General features: G+C 34.8%; 1 protein-coding gene across 1 annotated transcript in view; it reads left to right on the top strand.

The window, feature by feature from the left end:
* GALNTL6 (polypeptide N-acetylgalactosaminyltransferase like 6) overlaps positions 1-21,582 on the top strand; it is a 1,234,529-nt gene that overhangs the window by 246,572 nt on the left and 966,375 nt on the right. The window lies entirely within an intron of this gene.

Raw genomic sequence — 21,582 nt, 5'->3', positions numbered from 1 at the left:
TTGGGAAGACAACTCTTTTATAAGGCTAGATCACGAACAAGTCTACAGTGGCTCCAAGCAAGATTTAAAACTATTTACACATCCTGTGAACTGTTTAAAAGGTCTACCGGGAGTCAGTTTCCAAGAGAAGTAGAGAGGTTTTGTACTTAACTCAAATTTTCAGTGGGGAGGATAGAGTATTATCTATTTTACATTTTGAGACATTGTAATTTTAGTTTCTGTGGCCTAGGAAGAGAAAGAAATTGACAGAAGCTGGGAAGCTTTTTTCATGGGGAAGTCTTGAAACATGAGACAGAAATAGCACTCTTTGGTATCCAGGAAACAAGTGGTGAGGGTAGAAAATTGGGTTACATATTTGTGCATTTTTCCTAAATCTCTGGGTATATTGGGAATGGTCACAGTGGGGAAGCTCCTATCGCCAAATAGTTTTTCCAGAAGGGGGCAATCATGAGGCAGTTGTGTTGGGAGCAGAAGTCTATAAAGATAGTACTTGTCTGTCCTGCAAGCTGAATATTGTTAAGAAAGACAAGTGAAGCCAGGGACATGAGAACAGCCCCTGGCGACTCCCACATGAAAATGCAGAAGAGAAGAAAAGGGAAGCAGAAGATCTGCTTGAGCAGGTGAGATCAATATATATTAAATTAAGGTAAATATGGAATTGGTGGTACCATATGGAGATGAAATATAGGGACAACCCATTCTATAAAAATGGTTTGTTTGTCTCTCATTATAACATAGTTTATCCCAAAGTAATCTCATTAAGATGAAGTTAATTTAGGTGGGTATTCATACTATAAGAAAGACAACTTCAGGGTTATAGAATATATCCAAATTTAGACTTTAAACTATATATAAATTTGGTTAAAAAATCAACAAAATTCCATTTTTTGGATAAAATCTATCTGTGAAATAGTAACTTAGTATCATGAAGGCACCATTGTAACACAAACAGGATCCCTTAATCACCAAGATGACTGGTTTACCATAGCAGCGGCACATTGCAAGTGGAAATGAAAGAGAGAGAGTAAGAAAATAGTGCATTAATAATTTTTGCACTTACGGAATCTTGTCTGTGAGAGACATATTTTATATAACATCAATAATGAATAGCTTAAACACCTAGAAAATGTTTTATTAAAGGCATTTTCCTGGGAAGATTTTTCTTAGATATTCTCACCTATTTATTTGTTCTCAATTATTCTCAGTTTTACTCTTTAATAACTTGCAAAGAATCTTGTTCACCTTTCTTTGTCACTTGTGTTTTTTATTTCATTTCCTCAGACCTTTCTTTTTCATGTTGAAAAAAAATCTATATATCTATAGTTTTAATCACATAATACCCTACTTCTAACTTTTACATACTTAAAAATAGATATTTCAGTGGGAAAAACTATTTCTTACTGATTCAGCTGCCACTGTGAGATTAATAATAATAATTATAAAAATAATAGCTAGTGGGTACCTGGGTGGCACAGTTAAGGACAGTCATTTAGGGACATGACTCTTGGTTTGGACTCAGGTCATGATTTCAGGGTGGAGAGATGGAGCCACTCCCTGTGGCCAGGCAGGGAGTCTGCTTGAGATTCTCTCTCCTCTCCCTCTGCCCCTCCCACTTGTGCTCTTTCTCTAAAATAAATAAATCTTTTTAAAAAAATAGCTATTTATTGACTCTGTAATATACTATTTAAATACATAATTTGGGTAAATCCTTACAGTAATATTTTAGTCCAAGTGACAGTATCTTTAGTTTACAGCTGACAAAACTGACACCTAGAGAGGTTGAGCGACTTGCCCAGGTTACATGGTGAGAAACCAGAAGAGCCAGCATTCCAACTACAATTCCCATGCTTTTTTCATGTGCAGTACTTCCTCATCTTGATCATAAATATTTACATTAGAATATTTAGGAATATTTAGAAATATATACAAAATTATTTACATTAGAATAACTAAGCCATTAATCTCTTTTTTGAGTTATATGTCTATTGATGACTTGCAACTGTATGCTATAATTCTGTAAGAAACAGTTATAATTCACTTCCTATAATATCATTTTTTCTTAATTGGCTGAGTGGTATTGCATACTATATTGCTGATTCAACATTAATATTTATTTTTATAAAATAATTTATGAAGAACTTAAACACTATCAAATGTCATTCTTAAAGTTCTGAGGATTAAAAAAAATTAAATCTCAATACCTGATTGTTTGATATTTCTGATTGCTAATCAAAACCATTTCATCATTTTACATAATGTTGGTGATTGCATGAGTAGGGAACATTTTTTGATTTGGTTTATTCATCCATATGAATCAGAGCATTGTTCTGAGAAAGATGTTAACTTAGAATGGTATTTTTCTCTGTATGGAGTTTCCTCTCTGCCAAAAGCAAGGTTTGACCTTTTCTTTGGAGTCATCTTACTGCTAAGTTTCTTAACATTCAGTGGGCAACAAGCTATCAATTACATTAAAGTAGATCTCTACACACTACTCTAATACATTCTGTCAATGAGAATATTTGCAAGAGGACATATCCAAAATTAGAATGTTCAAGCAGAATATGAAAGACCTTTCATTGGAGACTCAGCTTGAGTAAGTCACAGACATTTGTAATTCTGAGGAATTCAGAAAACTGTTCTACGATGCCTTCATTTCTTTGTTCAAAATGATGAAGCATCTGAAATGACTCAAAGGTTATTTTTGATTTAACATTAACAAAATATAAGCTCTCCATTAGAATTACATTGACAGATGCTTCTTGATCACCTGCTAAATGGATGGCAATTTGCCATAGGTGTACTTTGTAGAAATTGATTGTAGCATAGAGTTACTGCAAGTGTTAGGGTTATAGGTGTGGTGGATTAAAGATGGCCACACATATATTTATGCTCTTCACATAGAGAGGTGAGGGTTTTGTCCCCTCTACTTGAATTTGATCTTATTTTTTACTATTTTGGCCAATGAAATATGATGGAAATAAGGCCATGCTCTTTCCAAGTCTAGCTTAGAGGAGAACTAGCAGTTGATACATTATTCCTCTTGGAGCCCCGAGCTCCTGGTAAAAAATTTAACTATCATGAAACACCCATACTGTAAAAAAAAAAAAAAAAAACCAAAGTCAGACTTCTGGAAAAGCCACTTGGAAAGGCCATGTGTGGGGAGTAGAACTATTCAGCCAACCCTCACCTGCTCGAACTCCCGGCCACTCAGTTTATCCCAACTGATACACTGGACATTTAGGGAAAGTAGCACTTAAAACTCATATATTTAAAATTTTCATATTCCATCACAGACCTGCTCCCTTTCCTGTGTTCCCTATTGTGGCAAATGGTATTCTGTCCACTGACTTCCATAGGCAGAAACCTTAGAGTCATCCTTTATGTTCCCCTCTTATTATCTAAAAAATCTGCTTCTTGGGGCACCTGGGTGGCTCAGTGGGTTAAGCCCCTGCCTTCGGCTCAGGTCATGATCTCAGGGTCCTGGGATCGAGTCCCGCATCGGGCTCTCTGCTCGGCAGGGAGCCTGCTTCCTTCTCTCTCTCTGCCTGCCTCTCAGTGTACTTGTAATTTCTCTCTGTCAAATAAATAAATAAAATCTTAAAAAAAAATAAAAATAAAAATAAAAAATCTGCTTCTTTTATATATAAAATGACTCAATTTTTCCCACTCTTCTCCTCCTTCCACTACTACCACATTTCTTACTTCATCATTTTCTCTTTGTTATTCTCATAGCCTCCTAACTCATATGGCCGTATACTTTGCCTACTACCTCAACTTTTGTCCTGCTCCAAACTTCTATCCTACTCTATCAGAGTAATTAAAAAAAAAAAAATCGATAATCACTACAATGCTTAAAACTACTCAGTGAATTCAATAGGAAAAGGTTAAAAATCTTGAACATGGCTTCCAGGACTCTTCAATATCTGGCCTTTGCCACCTTTCCAGACTGATGATGAGCCATCATTACTGTTGATCCTTATGCTTTAGCCATACAAGCCTTTGGCCTTTTTTTAAAAACACTCTATGTCCTTTCTCATCATAGGGACTTTTATAGCCTGTGCTCTCTGCACAGACTCTGAGTTAACTAGCAGTCAGTCATATAGGTTTTTGTGGAAGCATCTTTTCCTGTGACAAACTCAGGTTAAATTAAAAACCATTAAATTTGATCTCTTTAAACATTATGTTCTTTGTGAAATGCACACATATAATATAGATATTGTTTTCATTATTTGTGGTTTGAAGCTGTGGCATACAGAGGGTCAGAAGCAGAAATTAGTAATGAAAAGAGAGCAAGCTGCAAAGGATACAAACTTGCAATATAATAAGGAATAGTTTTACTGAAGGATTCTATTTTTGGTGGCATGTACTATATATATGTAAATATATATATATGCATTTTTATGTGTACACACACACACACACATACACACACACATATTCTTTTGTGTTCTGCCCAATAATTTGGGGGGGGGATTTTGCTCCCACCATAAAGCAATTCTTCAGACACCAACTAGGTTTCCTATAATTCAATTCAATTCTAACTCAATTTACTTGGGGTTAGTGTCAGATTCTATAGGTTAAGGGTATAGTCCTATAGGACTACACACATACACCCCTCCTTCACACACCTGTTGAAAACTCAGGTTATTACTTATGCTACCGACAAATTGGCTATGAGTAAGTGGTTCCAAAGACCCCCTCCTTGGGTTCAGTAAATTTGCTAGAGCAACTGGCAGAACTTCAGGAAACCCATTTTGTCACTAGATTACCAGGTTATTGTAAAAGGATACAACTGGGAAGATCCAAATGGAAGAGATGAATAGGACCAAGTATGGAGAAAAGGACCCAGAGCTACCACGCTCTCCAGCATGCTGCTCTCCCTGACTCTCCCATGTTCACCAACTCTGAAGTTCTCCAAACACAGCCCTTTTGGAATTTTAAGGAGGCTTCATTACAAGGCATGATTGATTGACTCATTAGCCATTGATAATTGTTTGTATCTTCAGCTCCTTCTCCAACCTTCGAGGTCAGAGGTGAGACTAAAAATTTTCCAGCCCTCTAATCATAGGGTTCACCCCCATGGCAACCAGTTCCCATCCTTAGGTGTCTTCCAAAAGCCACATCATTAACATAACAAAAGACCTTTAGAGTTCTCAGCATTTAGGATCTTCCAAGGCTTTTTAGGAACTCTGTGTATATTTCTTATAATAAAGCACAATATCATATAGATTAACTTTTTGTGTGTGTGTGTATATATATAGGTAAAAGGTAAATATTTATATATATGTGTGTGTGTACATGTGTGTGTGTGTGTATTTATATATATATATACGTATATGTATATATATATATATTTTTTTTTTCTTCCAATGTTTTTTATGGAATTGGAAGCTAATTAGCTACGGCAAACATTTAACTATTACCTAAATATTTCACTTAATTTTCTGGGGTTAAGAGTTTTATGACTTACACCATACGACACAGTATTTTCTACCTAGTCTTTGTGTGAGTCTCACAGATCACTTGTGAGGACAAGTTTTAAACGCAAAGATGTCTTCAGCTTTGAACGGTGCGGCTTTTCGTCTGTGATTACAAGGAGGCTCCTTTTTTTTTTAATTTAATTTTATGTTTTCAGTGTTCCAAGATTCATTGTTTATGCACCACACCCAGTGCTCCATGCAATACGTGCCCTCCTTGACACCCACCACCAGGCTCACCCATGCCCCCACCCCCTCCCCTCCAGAACCCTCAGTTTGTTTCTCAGAGTCTACAGTCTCTCATGCTTCGTCTCCCCTCTGATTTACCCCAATTCACTTTTGTATTTGCTTTTATTTTTGTTTTAAAGATTACAGTTTTAGGACATGCATATATAAATTAGGGAAGTATAATTGCTCTTTGTGGATATGGAGAGCAAGTTTTAAAGAGATGTATTAATCTAGCTTAAAAGAGAAGCAGATTCTTTGCATTAGAAAGCAGAGTAAGGGAGGTAAAAGGTGAAGATGCAAGTTGAGCTTTCCATTTAGCACTAGGATCTTGAGGAAAACACTGGGTTCCTTCATGCATAAAATGAAAAGGTAAGAATAGATTGATTCTAAGTCTCTTCCAATTCTTACATTCTACAGTGTTATAATCACCTTATCGTCTTCATTCCTTTGTGCCATTTCCTATTAATATAAAGCCACTATGTAATAAAAATGGTGCTGTGTGTTCGTCATTAAAATAATCTATGACACTCTGAAGTCAAATTGAAATATTTGGATCATCATTTACTTTTATTTTTGGTGTTAACAGTTCAAGCACATAGTGAAAATCATTAAGAGAACAAAAGTCCAACTTAACCTGATAATGTAGCTTTTGTTTTTAGATGTATGCCTGTCACATAAAGAAAACTCAACAGAATTCAAAACCTTAAATAAAAAAAGGGAACTAACACCAAGTCACTTAATTTGAAATTGTTTTTGGAAAACTATTATATCTTAGCTTTGCTTCACTAATTATTCATTTAAATCCAAAGATTTATTAATATTATATTATCTCTAATATTTCCAACATATTTTCTTCTAATTTTATCCTGGTAAATGCTGAGAAGTATTATAACTGTATAATAATATTGGGAAATGAATGAGATGAATTTACCTTTTTTAGAGGTAATTGATTCCTTAGACTCTTCAGTGTTATTACTAATCCTTTGTAATAGAGTTTAAACAATTCCAAATTCAGATACTTGCTTTTGAAATTCTGATAATTTCACATAAGTCAAATTCAGGAAACTTTGCATGACTCTGAAAATCTATTCCAGCTGAAGAATTAGATACCTTTGTTTTACAAAGTACCAAGATCTATAAAGTTATTATTTCAGTTACTTCTTCTATATAACATCACACAGTGGGTGCACACCAATGTTTATTGTATAAAATGCTCTGGTATAGATCAGCAGCTGTCACTTAAATGTGACTTTGGGATTCCTACACAAATTTTTTTTTTAATGTTTATGGTATGTACTCATTAGCCTAAATCTTAACTTCAGTTAACACATTGTTTTCAGTGTCATACAGTGTGAATATTTGGTTGCAACCCATCTTCACTGTAAAATTGTAGAGTACTATGCTACTAAATGGATGTATGGCTAAGAGGCAACCACATTTAGGACAAGTAAGCCATGGCTTTGCAGAGCAGAACAGATGGACTTAAATTTTATTCCAGTGCAATAGGTAAACCACAGAAGTGATCCACATTTTATGTGGAAAAAAAATAATGTGTTAATTTCAGTGTCAGAGAATTTATAGTTTAAAAATCAGCATATAATCTCCCCAAGATTAAAGTCCTTTGGGTTTTTTTCTAATTTAATTTGGAAACAATATCAAAATATCGAGTCAGATTCTGGCATTTTTAAGGTTATTTCAGGGTGTCAAAGCACAGGTTTAAAAATAATTTCACGTTGCAATCTAGTACTGTTTTCCAAACACCCCATGGTTTATAATTATATTAAAACAGGTATTATATACGCTATAAAACTGCTGTTTGTTAGTAGACAAGTGCTTGATGTTTCACATTTTTCTCAGCAGGTGAAAGCCTCCATATTAATAGGCACTTAATAAATCAAATGCAGGGGCACCTGGGTAGCTCAGCCGGCTAAGCATCTGACTCTTAATTTCAGTTCAGCTTATGATCCCATGGTTATGAGTTTGAGCCCCATATCTGTCGGGCTCCATGCTCAGTGGGGAATCTGCTTCTCTCTCTATCTCCCTTTCGCCTCCCCCTGCTCATTTTCTCTCTCTCAAATAAATGAATAGTTTTTTTAAAAAATAAAAAAAATCAAATGCAGATTATTTGGAAATTCACATTAAGATTGAGATATGATATGATTTTAAGAAATAAACTTTATGCTTAACATCATTCTAAATATTTATAATTATTGAAGGAAATTTGAGATATGAAATATTTTTAAAAATCAATATCTTTATTATTGTCTCCAAAATAAAAGCAGTAACTGAAAATTTTTGGCATATCATTCTGTATATATTATACATATTTATTAATAAAATCTAATATATTTGTGATATTAATGTAATGGGGAACATACTTTTCTATTTTGTTCATGTCATTTATTTTATCATATTGTCATCAAACATATTTAAGTAGTGTTTTATAGCCATCTTATATTTCATTACTTATCTGTGACTTATACATTTTCTTTTTAAAAATATTCAGGCTCAAGTGGTGCCTACATGGCTCAGTTGGTTAAACATCTGACTTTGGCTCAGGTCATGATCTCAGGGTCCTGGGTTGGAAAGCTCAGTGGTGGGCTCCCTACTCAGAGGGAAGTCTAAGTCTGCTTGTCTCTCTCCTGCTTCTCCCCCTGCTTTTTGCTTTCTCTGTTTTTCTGTTGAATAAAGAAATAATATCTTTAAAAATAATACTCAGGATGTGCCAGGGTGGCTCAGTGGGTTAAAGCCTCCACCTTCAGCTCAGGTCATGATCCCAGGGTCCTGGGATGGAGCCCCCACTCAGGCTCTCTGTTAAGCGGGGAGCCTGCTTCCCCCTCTCTCTGTCTACCTCTCTGCCTACTTGTGATGTCTGTCCGTCAAATAAACAAGAAAAAAAAAAATACTCACACTCAGATTTAAAAATAAGAAGACAACCTGATAAAAGAAGTCACAAAAAGGCTTGGAGTATTTTCTGGAAACAGAATGAAGGACTGTAGAACTAGAGCTGAGTACATTTTGGGCGGGCTGGCCCAGCAGGCAGGGGCCCCTGGTCATGCCTGGCTTTATAAAATGCACTGGAGAGGTTTAGGTTTTATTCTAATGTAATAGGTAATTGATAGAAAAATTAAAGAAAAGATGGTGTAATCTTATGTGCATTTCATGATATAAATAAAATAATGGCTCGGTGCACTATGACAAAATGGATTGTAAGAGTCAAGAATGTAAATAGGGAGACCACTTAAATGGCTATTGTGGAGTCCAAATGTGAGAAGAAAAGCAGTTTTAATTTGGATTACACCAGTGGAGTTTGAAAGTAGAGTTAACACAGATTTTGGAGGCATAATTTTTGATGAATTAGATGTCAGTTGTGGATAGTGATAATAAGCAAGAAAGGAGTCAAAACAGTCCTGTTCAGGGCAGAAAATGGTGTCCCTTTCCTGAGCTGAGGAAATGAACAAATTAGAGTTGGTTGGTTTGGTTGGGGGTTATGTGTGTTTGTTTTGTTTGTTTGACTGTTTTTGTTCTTTTTTGTCAATTTGGTGAGGTGATGGGATCAAGAGAATCTTTGTATGTTAATTTATATCACTTCTGATTTCCCTTTAGACCTCTAAGTAAAGATGATAATTTACATTTGAACAAAGCTGAGCTCAGGAGGAAATGAAGACTCAAGTAATAGTTTGAGAGTCATTAGCATGTACATGGTGCTTAAAAGCCTGAGGCTGAGTAAGTTATTTCTGTAACAGTGTCTTTGTAGAAAGCACACACAGGACTGAGCCTTAACAGGGAAATAATAATAATAGTAATAACAAAAACAACAACAACAGTACAAAAGTGGAGTAGGAATTTCGTAAGACCAGACATAGCAATCCCACGGGGGTCTCTAGAAGAAAATGTTTCAACAAGGGTCACTGTTTGTCAATGTCTGAATTTCACAGAAATTTTTCTGAATACTATAGTAATAGCGATAATGGGGTACCCTTATCCTGTATAATTAGAATGCATTTTTATTCTAATGAGGAAATTTGCTTTCAGCTTAAGACATACTTTGAAACTTGAGGAAGTATTATGTTATGCACTTACATACATGTACTTATCTTTGAGAATTGTTATTAGGAATGAGGATTGGGTCTTGTGAGATGTTCTGCTCCCACTTCAGCATTTTACACAGTCGTGGTTTGGAGGACAGGCTGCCTCTGGAGTCACTGAGAACTGATCTTGGATTTCGTTTCCATGTCTACTTACATTATAGCAATGGAATACTCAAGACTCTTAGTTTACTTACAAACATTTAAATGGAAAATATTTTGCAGGAAGTCTATCTCAGTAGATCCCAGCCTCCCAAAATATTTACAGAACAATGAAAGCAAAGCTTTCAGGGACAGTTTGATATACATTTATTTACAGTCATTTATCTGTTTTAGCCAGAGAGACATACTTTTTAGATGATCAGTGTATTTTTTTTCATTCTTAAAAAAAATGTTTAAAGAAAGAATGTCATGCTGCTTTACCCAACCCTTGATTTTGTACGATACGTTTACTGTGTCACACACATGCATTTGTGAAACCTGTCATTTTTCTGGGACATGTCTCCCGTGGCCCACAGAGGATAAAATGCTTCATTATTAGATTTTGTTTGAGAAAATTCCTATTCAATTCTTACAGAATGGAGGAGAACATTATTGGTTATTGAAACAATGACCCTAACTGACTCAAAATGAAACCTGTATTCCTTCCAATCCTTCTGCTCACTTCCTTTGCTTTAATTGACTGGCTGACCCCACAGCTGCCACTCTTGCCTTGCCACGCTCCCCGCAGTTCTGGATCAATTCTCCGAGAAAGCTGCACTGAGGCAGCTGCTCTCCAATCTAATTTTTCCATTCAGCTTTACTTTCTATTAGTTTAAATAGACAACACCATCTTTTTCTCACTAAAGATATATGCCACGGAAATACACAGAGAAGTCCTGGAGCCTAGGGCATTCATTAAACTAGAAGTACCGTAAACATTTATTATATCAGAAATAGCAGACTGCACACCACTGACCAAACAACGGATGTGTCAAAATGATGCATTAGTTGAATTTTGCCTCACTTTCCTCTTCCTTTTCCACCTGAGAAAAATACAAGGTAGTGGTTAGAAGGAGTAAAATAAAATAAAATTGGAGACTAAGTTGCGGGGTAAATGATATGAAAACTCTTTGCCGATCTAATAAAAGTAAATTGTTGGAGGCCATTACTTTTCATGTTTATTGATTTTTGGCAGCCAATATCATTATTAGCTGGTAGAGAAACAAATTTATCATGAAATTCCCAAATATGAAGTTAAAGGAAGGAGAAAGTTAGGTAGTTTTATATTTGAGGAAATACTACACTCATCAGCAAGTATCAAAGAACAAAGAATCCATAGTCAACTTTTTTCCAGAAAAAGTTTTCTGCAGTTATTAAATGGTAGGGATTGTGTAAAAAGGTGAAATGTTTATTTAAAAAAATTCTTATCTTACAGAAATATTATACTAAAATACAATTTGAAAGTGAGGCAAGTATGAGGAAAACATATTTCCACCTGAGTTTACCAATTTATATTTTCTAAAATTGTTCTTCAGATCCCTGAAGCTGACAACACAACAGAAATGATACTAATAAAATTGCACACTCTTTTTTATCAGCTCCACTATGTTCAAGAAAGACATCTTTCTCTTGTCCATCTTTCTCTTATTTCCACAATACCTGGCATACAAAAGAAACTCAAAGAAATATTCTTGAATGAATGAAAGACCAGCAAGTTTTAATGTAATTTTGGAAAGACTGAGTCACCAACTGAGCAGTATACTTGGGTCGACTGACTATTATGGTACAATAATATCCTGTTACTGTAGATCCCATTACTGTGAGGATACTACAGTACAAAACAAGCAAAAAGAAGAAATCAATCTGTAGTTTATGCTAAGTGAAATAAGTCTGACAGAAAGACAAACACCGTTTGATTTCAATTATATGTGGAAGCTAAAAAACAAAACAAATGACCAAACAAAACAGAGAGACTCTTAAATACAGAGAAAAACTGGTGGTTGCCAGAAGGGAGGTGTTGGAGGGTGGGGGGTGGGGAAGAGGTGAACTAAGTGAAGGGTATTACGAGGTACAAACTTCCAGTTAGGAAATAAATATGTCACAGAGATAAGAAAGACAGCATCAGAAACAGACTCAATAATACTATAATGTTGTAAGGTGACATGACCCCAGTGACACTGTGATGAACACTGAGCTGTGCATGGAATTGTTGAATCACTATGTTCAATACCTGAAACTAATAGAACATCGGATGTTAATTATATACCTCAACTAAAAAAAGGGATTTGTAGATATAGGAGAACCAAAGGATAAAACTTAAACTTGCCGGTGTGACCGGAATGCTTTCAGATTGAATTCTTTATTCTTACTTCTTTGAAGCAAATTTGTAAGCATGGCTTTTAGATACAAGAGACATCTGCTAATCTAAGCCATTTTCCCTTGGTTAATGTAGAAGACAGTAATCATAGGCAACCACGATTCCTTTAAATGCTGTAATTACAAGGACACCATCAAGTGGACATTTTCCCATAAGTTTGGACTATATGTGTTATGTCATATGGTGTTAGATAAAATACTTTTTCATGGACTAATACCCTTCTTAATGGTAACTACTTAAAATTTGTACATTTTGAAATAATACCAATCTGTCTCAAAATTTGCCTCTTAAAACTTTTTTTTTTTTTTTGGTCACAATACCAGAAGGCATCCTTGTAGGCCCATGCCAAGCACTAACTGCATGCAGAGCAGAGCACTCCAATTTGCATTCTCCAAAAAAGGACAGCTCAACCAGATTTAATGTATTTTGGCTGGCAATTTGTATGCTTAGTCTCTGCCCAACATACTTTACTTTGAAAGAGCTGAGCTATAAAGCCTAGAATTATAGTTTATAATAGGAAGCCTGATAGAGTTGTTGCCACTGATATTGTACCAGCTCTGGCAGTAGCATAATTTGTATCTTAAAGAGATGGGAGGGTTTCTTGTGGACAAAAAAAAATAAAAAGAACAGTGGGCTTTGCAAGGATTATTTTGGACAACTCGTCTTCTCCGCCTTTCTGTAAATGCTGTCATACTGTTAGATTATTTCACCAGTTACGTCTAATCATAAACTATATATTTCTTTGTGGGCCTAGTTTGATTTTTAAAATACTGGAACTTTATAAAACAAGACTTTTCTTTAAATAAGGAATTCATAAGAAATTAACTTCAGTTAGCTTCCTTTTCTCTGTTGGTTTCTTTCCCTGCATATGCTTGACTGAAGGGAGATTAGCAAGGAAAAAGGCAAAGCAAAAGAGAGCTTTTGCCTATTTCTTATCTTCCTTAAACTCCTGCCCAGGTGCTATTAGCTTATCCTTTCGCTTTTTGCAAAATAACAATTGTCAGTTCCTTTACATTTTCCCTTGTATTTGTCTCTCTTGGATATTCTTATTTAAATCATTAAATATAAAGCTTAATTAATCAGTAATGAGCCATACAACCATAGAATGGTACCTAGAATGGTAAAACTAGATTCAAGAATGTAGCTTGTACCTATAGAAATTAAAATGAGATTTTCTTCTTTCTTCTGTTACGCCCCTCAATCCTAGATTGGTAGGTCTATAGAGAAAGCCAAACTCCTTTTTAGTCCACTAGACATTGCAGACAGGGACAGCTGCTAGCACCTAAACTAAGCTCTACTTAAACTCTTCTGGAGGCAGTTTGGGAACACAGTAATACCACTCAGAGATAGAATACAGCTCTGACAACTTCTGAGTTAATGTATGGATCTGTTAGCAAGGTACTTTCTCTCCAGATTGGTCTACAGTTTTAGATTTTACCTGGAGGATCGGAAATTGAATTTTAGTCCACCCAGAGGTTATTTAGTTTGAGGGAAAATAGACACAGAGTAATTGAAATAATCAATGACTCTATTAAAAAATGTCAGTTTATTATGGTGAAATATACAACAACCAAGCATTTGCTCCCTAGCACAGTAATTGGGAAAGCAAATATTCAACCTAAAGAAAAATTGCTGAGCGAAGATGACTATAAACAAAATGAATTTTTAAAAAACTGCTATTAATAATAAAAGGGTTAACTTAAAATTCTGCCATTCAAAGGCAGACACTGTTAACATTAGTCATTTCCATGTAATATTTTTCTCTATATGTTGTTTATATACTTGAACTTATAGTTTATATACAATATTGAATTATACATTTTATCATTTGCTGTTATTATCATTTGCCATTATGCCAAAAACATAATATTATAAAAGAGCTTTGCATGTATTATTTAAATAGTTGTGTGATACTCCTTCATACATCAAAGTACTGTAATCAATTACAATATTGAGTTTGTTGATCGTTTAAGTTCTTACCACATTTTTACTGCTATAAATAACTCCCTATTGGATATGTTGACCATAAACCTTTTTTTTTCTCCTAACTGCACATCACTTCTTAGAGTACATATGGGAAATAAAGGTATTTGGATCAGAGTTTATGAACATATTAAAATTCAATATATACAATGCAAAATAGTTTCCAGAAAATTTATATCAATATTCATTTCCTTCCAAACATAGAACCCTACCAAAATTATTATCAATTTTAAAGCTGTGCTAATTTATCAAGAATAAATGTTACATAAGTTATTTTAAAGTGTAGTAATTTGACTATAAATGAAGTAAACATTTTGGCATGTTTATTTGTAATTTATAGTTTATCATTACTGAATTACATATTAAAATACTTCACCTGGTTTATCAGTTTGTTTCTGTATTGTTCTTACTAGTGTGCATAAAACTCATTATAAGACTATTTATTTGATTTTTATCTTATTGTTACAAATAGTTTCCCAGGTGAGAAGCATTTTATTTTTGTGAATTTTTTAACCTGAAAATGTATGTTTTTATTTTAATGAATTAAAATTATTTTTTTACAGTTTGGTTTGAGCCCTTGTATTTTTTTTTTAAGACTTATTTATATATTTGAGAGAGAGAGAGAAGCCTGTTTTATTTCTTTAATTGTTTATTTTGAGGGGTGCTTGGTGGCTCAGATGGTTAAGCACTGACTCTTGATTTCAACTCAGATCATGATCTCAGGTCATGGGATGGAGCCCTATGATGGGCTTCTTGCTGAGCTGGGAGTCTCTCCCTCTCCCTCTGCCCTTTCCCCCCACTCACTGGCTCTCCCTCCCTCTAGAATAAAAAAATAAATCTGTAAAAAAAAAAAAAGGTTTATTTTGAAAAACCAGATAAACTTTTGCCTAAGTTATATTACTTTTTGAAGTTTAAAATATTTATTATATCTTAATCTCACAAAACAAACTGAGGGTTGCTGGGGGGAGGGGGTTTGGGAGAAGGGAGTGGGATTATGGACATTGGGGAGGGTATGTGCTTTGGTGAGTGCTGTGAAGTGTGTAAACCTGGTGATTCACAGACCTGTACCCCTGGGGATAAAAATATATGTTTATAAAAAATAAAAAATTTAAAAAAAAACCTAAAGCATTATAATGGATAAAGAGGGGAATTATATACTTGTAAGACACATGAGGAGAAAGATTTTCTATTATATTTTCCCATATTTCTGTTCTTACTATTGTTCTGTCCTTCCTGATACTCTATGATTCCTTCATTTGTCATTTCCTTTTCATTTGAAGAACTTCCTTTAGCTGTTCTTGAAGGGTAGGTCTGCCAGTGACAAATTCTTTTAGTTTCCTTTCATAAGAGAATGTCTGGGTTTCCTCTTTATTTCTAAAGGATAGTTTCCCTGGATATACAATTCACTGTTGACAGTTCTTTTCTTACAAGTTGACAGACATTCCATGTTTTTTTTAATTCTCTGAATAGTCTATGAAATAAGAACTCATTCTCTCTGCTTTACAGATGAGAAAACTGAGACTGAAATTTGGGGACTTGCCTGAGGTTATTCAGCTGGAATGATACCCAAGGATCTTTCCAAACCAGGTTAATTAGTGCTCAAGTGCTTAAACTTTTTGCTCTACAGCCTTAGATCTTAAGCTCTTAATATATTAAGATTCTAACAAACATACATATAGATCCATAGAAATCAACACTATACTATACTATATCTTAAACCAAAATGTAGAAATCTACAAAGTTCTGCTCATATAATATTGAATACCTTAATGTGTAAGCCTCCAATTGTATCTAAGAATAGTTCTATGAAAATGCCAATAAAGAGTTCCAAACAAAAAAAAAATTAATTATATATATTTTTAATAATCAAAGTTTTATTGTGGAATGATATGAGATAAGCCAGTGAATTGGGCTTTTTGTGGCATCATCCTTTATTGATTTGAGATCTGTGGTACTTTTTAGATCATTTGTTATGTACACATGCACAAATGGACACTGTTTTTATCTCAAGTATTTTTTTTAACTTGTCTTTTTATGCTGGCATTAGTACTCACCTGACTTCATTAGTGTGGTAGCAGTCCATGTTGCACTATCTGGTCATATAAACTTTCTCTAACTACACTATTTTATAAACAATCTTTTTTCTGCTCATACCTTCTAAACATTCGAGAAGTGTTTAGGGTAATTGATGAATTTATTGAGATTGAATTAAATATATAGTTTAATTTTGAGAAAAAAATGAGATCACAATAAAAATCAACTTTCTCATCTAGGAACAGAATACTTGTCTCTTTTCATCCAACTTTTACCATTTATTTCAGTGAAGTTTTACAGTTATCTTTTATTATATTTTATTTTCAAATTAATTTTTCCTACCTACAGAGATTATTTTGAATATATATTTGTGTGTAGATGCATTTGCCTGTATACATGTTCTCTAAGCTTCCTATTCTCATCCCCTTTTCTAGTTTATTCTCTAAACTTTTTTCTTTTCTTTTTTTTTTTTTTTTTTTTTGGTATAGTTTCCAAGTAACAACAGTTTACTCATTTTCACATAGTTACCACTGCCTCATTGGCCTCCTCTTTATTTAAAATTACTTATTTTTCCCCCACTGGTTACGTAGCTGTGTTTTTATAGTTTAGTGAACAAATGGCAATCTTTCATCCCTCCCTTCTCTCAGAGTTCTTAGGGCCATGTTATCTCTACTGTGTGGCTTGTCTGCGTTTTGTAAATCTAGAAGGCTGCAGTTAGAGATCAGTGACTTCAGCATTTGTTTCTGATTTTTTCTTCTTTCTAACTCACTATTGGTGTTCCCCAGCCCCCAAATTGATTCAGATCTTCTATGGAGATGTATGTAGAATTCTACTACACTTGAATCTTCAGAGAGAACACACAGGTGTCAGCGTGTCTTTGCTTGTAGTACTAGGAGGATGGGGAACTGGAAGTCTACAAAAAAGGTGTCTCTATCAGGGAAAAATTCACACAAAGAAACAGATTTCTGAGTTGTCTAGAGTAGAGTCCAACTATCCTTGGAGATGAATCCTTGGGAGGAAAGAGGGGGCCTGTCCCTGCCCACTAACTAATTGCTCTTCTGTGAGATACTGACTATTCCCCCTGATTCAGATAGAACAAGAAGGAGCAGTTACTGTATTGGTTAAAGCCCACCTCTTCTGGCTGGACTCTGGACCCCGTGGGACATGCCTCATGGAGAAGTCCCTGATTTCCAATTCCATTGTCAATGAATCACTAAAGAAAACACCATTTTTCTCTTAGTCAATGATTGTCTTCTACTCATACTTGACCTCACAAGGTAATCCAATAGGTGAAAAGGGTATCACACTCGCTGACCCAGAGAAAAATAATTATCTGTTCGGAAGGAGCCTGTGGTTTGACAGAGAACCAAGCTGAATAACTTGGACAGTTGGAATATAGACACATATAGATACATATTATGTATGTGTATAGACACATACATAAATGAGGGCAAAAGTAGAAGAAAATTGAAACAGAAGTTACTTGAAAACATAAGAAAGAAGTTTTAAGGAAATTTAAACAACCGAGAAGATTTTCTGGAACTGAAACAACAAACAGCTAAGCCATGATCTCAAACTTTAAAAAATATATATATATAAATTTGTTTAAAAAAATCAGGATTTAGGCTATTTTTAGATTGCATAAAATAGTGTGATTCTTTTATTCATACTGTGATGTTTATTTGAAGTCCTAGTCAAAGTCAGACCACTAGTAAATAGTAGAAGGGAATATAAAATACATCCATCATTGTCATAAGTCATGTTCTTTTCATTCTATTTTATTATCTCCCTAGGATAGAAAAGCACAGTGAGAGCACATTTTGATGGAAATATGTAGGGCACTGGGCTCCCAGGAAGGCCAGAGGAAGGAGCATACTCCAGAGAGAACACTTTAGGCCCTTGAACCCAGTTTGTCCTTGGCAAAATCAGTCCAGTTCCAAGTACAGCTCTTTCCTAAATTTGTAAAAGCTCAGTTGTAAATAAAATACATTTTTTTCCTCTGAAGGAGATCTAGGTAATTCTCTAGGAGAGAAAAGAGTGTGTTGCTTTGTCCTAAACAAAGACCATCCCTAAACTTGAAATACTAAAACATGGAGAAGACTCAAAGAAATAAGACAGCTAAAACTTTAATATAGAAACAAACTTATAAATGCCAAATGCATTTAAATATTTCTATGCCTATATGTGTATATATGTAATAAATGAAATATTTATTGATAAATGCATATTTGTGAATGAAATATGCTAATATGTGTATACTTTGCTATATATTCCTGTTTCTCTGTTCCTACACATAATTGAAAAAGTTCAAACATGTTGTCTCTGATATATCCCACTCATGCTACCCTATGTTATCTGAACCTTCATGAAAATTTGAAAATTACGTTCTTCTCAGAAGACAAAACACTTTTTAAAAGAAATAAATATTTGGAATCAGAATAGGTCTATCTCATTGTTTAGGGGAGGACATATAAACAAATTTACTTAGAGCATTACGGTAGTTTTCCACAAGTTTCAGGCTCTCCAAACATGCTGCCTACCATTTCAGGCATGCATTTGAGACATCAGGTAGTCACACTGTCAGCATCCTATTTTGTTTGACTATGTAGAAACATTTTTTTGCAGAGCTTTTGGATGAGTTGCTGATACATACAAAGGAACCGACTTACTTTACAAAGTTTTTCAAGGTCTTTGGTTAATTTTTGCAGAATTTATTCCATTATGTAAATAAAAATTAACACCATAAAACATGAGCCCTAAGGAAAAGGACAAATGCAAATTGCTATGTCTAGCCTTCATTAAAATCATTTTTGGTACAAATGTGGGGGGAAAAAAAACAATGGCTGTTCCAAGTTAGCTATGAGGGAAATGCACGTGTATGCAAATATGCTGGGAACAATGATTAACTGAGATCAAGAACAATTTGAACAATTTACTTCAAAAATTCATACAAGCAGGAAAAAAACTTCTTTATGTCTTTAAGGAGCTATTTTTTCTGGCTTTTTGAAAAATTGAAGTATAGTTGTCATGCAACGTTACCTTGATTTCCGGTGTACAACATAGTAATTAAAAACTCTGTACGTTATACTGTTCTTACCTCAAGTGTAAGCTACCATGTGTCACCACACACCACTATTACAGTACCGTTGACTGTAGCCCCTATGTTGTACTTTTATCCTTGTGACTTTTCACTCAGTAACCGGAAGCCTGTATCTCCCACAATCCCCTTCACCCATTTTTTGAAATGCTATTTTTAATATTTACAAAAGTTATCAGAACTTCTCTCTTTCTCTTTGCCTTTCCTATGTTTCAATCTATGTAGATAATATTTTAAACATTGTATTTAAGGGGTTTTTTAGTCTTCATTCTCCTCCTTGGGCAGAGGAGGTTGTTGGCTCCTGAGGGGGGCAGTGGCTTCTCTGTGAAGTTTCCCAGCCTTGCCTGGTGCCTGGCTAGTAGCCGCTGAGCAGCCCCATTTTCTTAGATGGTGCAGTTCTATTGTTCCCCCTCAATGTCCTTTATTTGGTAAATAAAAGATAATGATTATTTTTTATCATGGGATGTGAAAAATCTGCTTCACAGCCTGGAAATCTTGACAAAAGTCACTTTAAACCTCTCAGAAAGTCTGAAAGTGTCGCTAGAATTTAATTTCCTTCTTACTATGTGTAAGCTTTGGACTTTTTCTATCGCTTAAATGTTGTATATAAAGTTACAATCTCTAACAAACCTACTCTATGGGTGAGATTACTTCAAAAGGTAACACAATTTATTTTAGACCACTAAACACCAGAACCTACAAACTTCCTGATTCCAAAGATGTCTACCTTGAACAGCCTTAACTGTAAATAATAGTAGTAACAATAATATAGCCACCATTTCTTGAGCACTTACCATGTGCCAAACATTGTACTCTAAATGTTTTGTAGCCTGTTATTTAGTATCATCCCCAGCTTTTGAAGTTGGTATTTTTATCCACATTTTAGAAATAAGAACACAGAGAGAAATATAACAGTTTGCTTGATATCATACCTATAAGTGGTACAAACATGAACTGAACTCATGTCTGTCACTCTTTGTAAAACCTATCCTTTAAACCATTACAGATCACCATGGTGATTCACCAACTGGAAGTCTTTTGTTACAAAATAACATTAAACCATGACCATATTTATATTTTTAGGACTGTTGTTTCTTACTGCTTTACCTCTACCCCACCATGCCCCAAAACACACACATTTATTTTCTCTGTTGGTAGAAAGTCCTATCTGAAAAGTAAAGAAATGCCATGGAAGAAGGTTGGCTGTTGAATTACAGGCTATTGATAAATTTTCCAAGCAATAAATAACCTATTGTGGCTATATCCAAAGTTGCATTCCAAAGTACATTTCAACAAAGCAAGCCACACATTTAAAAAATGCAATTCTATAAGATAGCACATTTTTCACATGACTGAAGTCACTTGGCCTTTTGCCCGTGCTTCATGAGACAGTGGAGATGTGTACAGACCATGGAAGAAATGCAAGCCTGTCCTGGGCTTTTGTCTCTCCTGCCAACTCCTGCTATCATGGAGACCATGAATAACCCTTCCCCACCTGGGATCATAATTCATCACTCTATGTCCTGTCTGCTTCCTTTGCTACTGGGAGAAGCAATGTAAAATTTAATAAGTTGAATAAAAGTTATTTTTTTCCCTGCCTGTATGGATTCTGGCAGGGTTCCTCATAAAGTGGTTTCGATTACTAGGAGCTATGTAATACCAAACACCTACCTAACAGTTGTTGGCACTGGAATAAGTTTAAGAAATTCTTCAACAGCCAAAATTTCATCTTGCTTCACACTGCTGTGAGTCCTTTTATGCATCTTAGCACCTTCCACCCTGGGGAGCTCTGCAGGTGGAGGACAAGAGTGTCTGTGATGATGGGACAAGCACCGCACTTTCCTGAATTAGCTTTCCAAAATTCCTAGGGAAAGTAGCATCTCAATACAATCTTTGATTTTACTGTTTCAGGATAATATGCTTCTTATGAAATTAAAGGGAACCATAATTAGCCAAGTTGTGGCTGATTTCTATTTTTGTTCTTCTAATTCAAAGATGTCTGTACTTAAAATGTTTATAGAGTTGTCACAGATGCTTTCCCTACAAGAGTTATTTTCAACTTTTTCTATTTGTCTTATTTGCTTTGTGTCCTAAATGTATATCCCTTGCAAGAAAACAATTTGCAAACCCCTGTGTTCCAATTAGACAAAACAACTCTTCCTGTTTTGTCATTATATACAATTATTTATTGACCCAAAATGACCACTTAAGGCAGGTCCCATACCACCATTCTATTGTGTTCTTTCCAGTACTATAGTTTGTACAGCCCCTCAGGGTTCCTCCTGGGAGGCACAAGTGCAGGTTTATTAGCCTTAC

This window comes from Mustela nivalis (assembly GCF_964662115.1).
Source record: "Mustela nivalis genome assembly, chromosome: 4".
Classification (NCBI taxonomy): Eukaryota; Metazoa; Chordata; class Mammalia; order Carnivora; family Mustelidae; genus Mustela; species Mustela nivalis.
The sequence above is the reverse complement of the archived record's forward strand: the minus strand, read 5'-3'. Positions and strand labels throughout refer to the sequence as shown.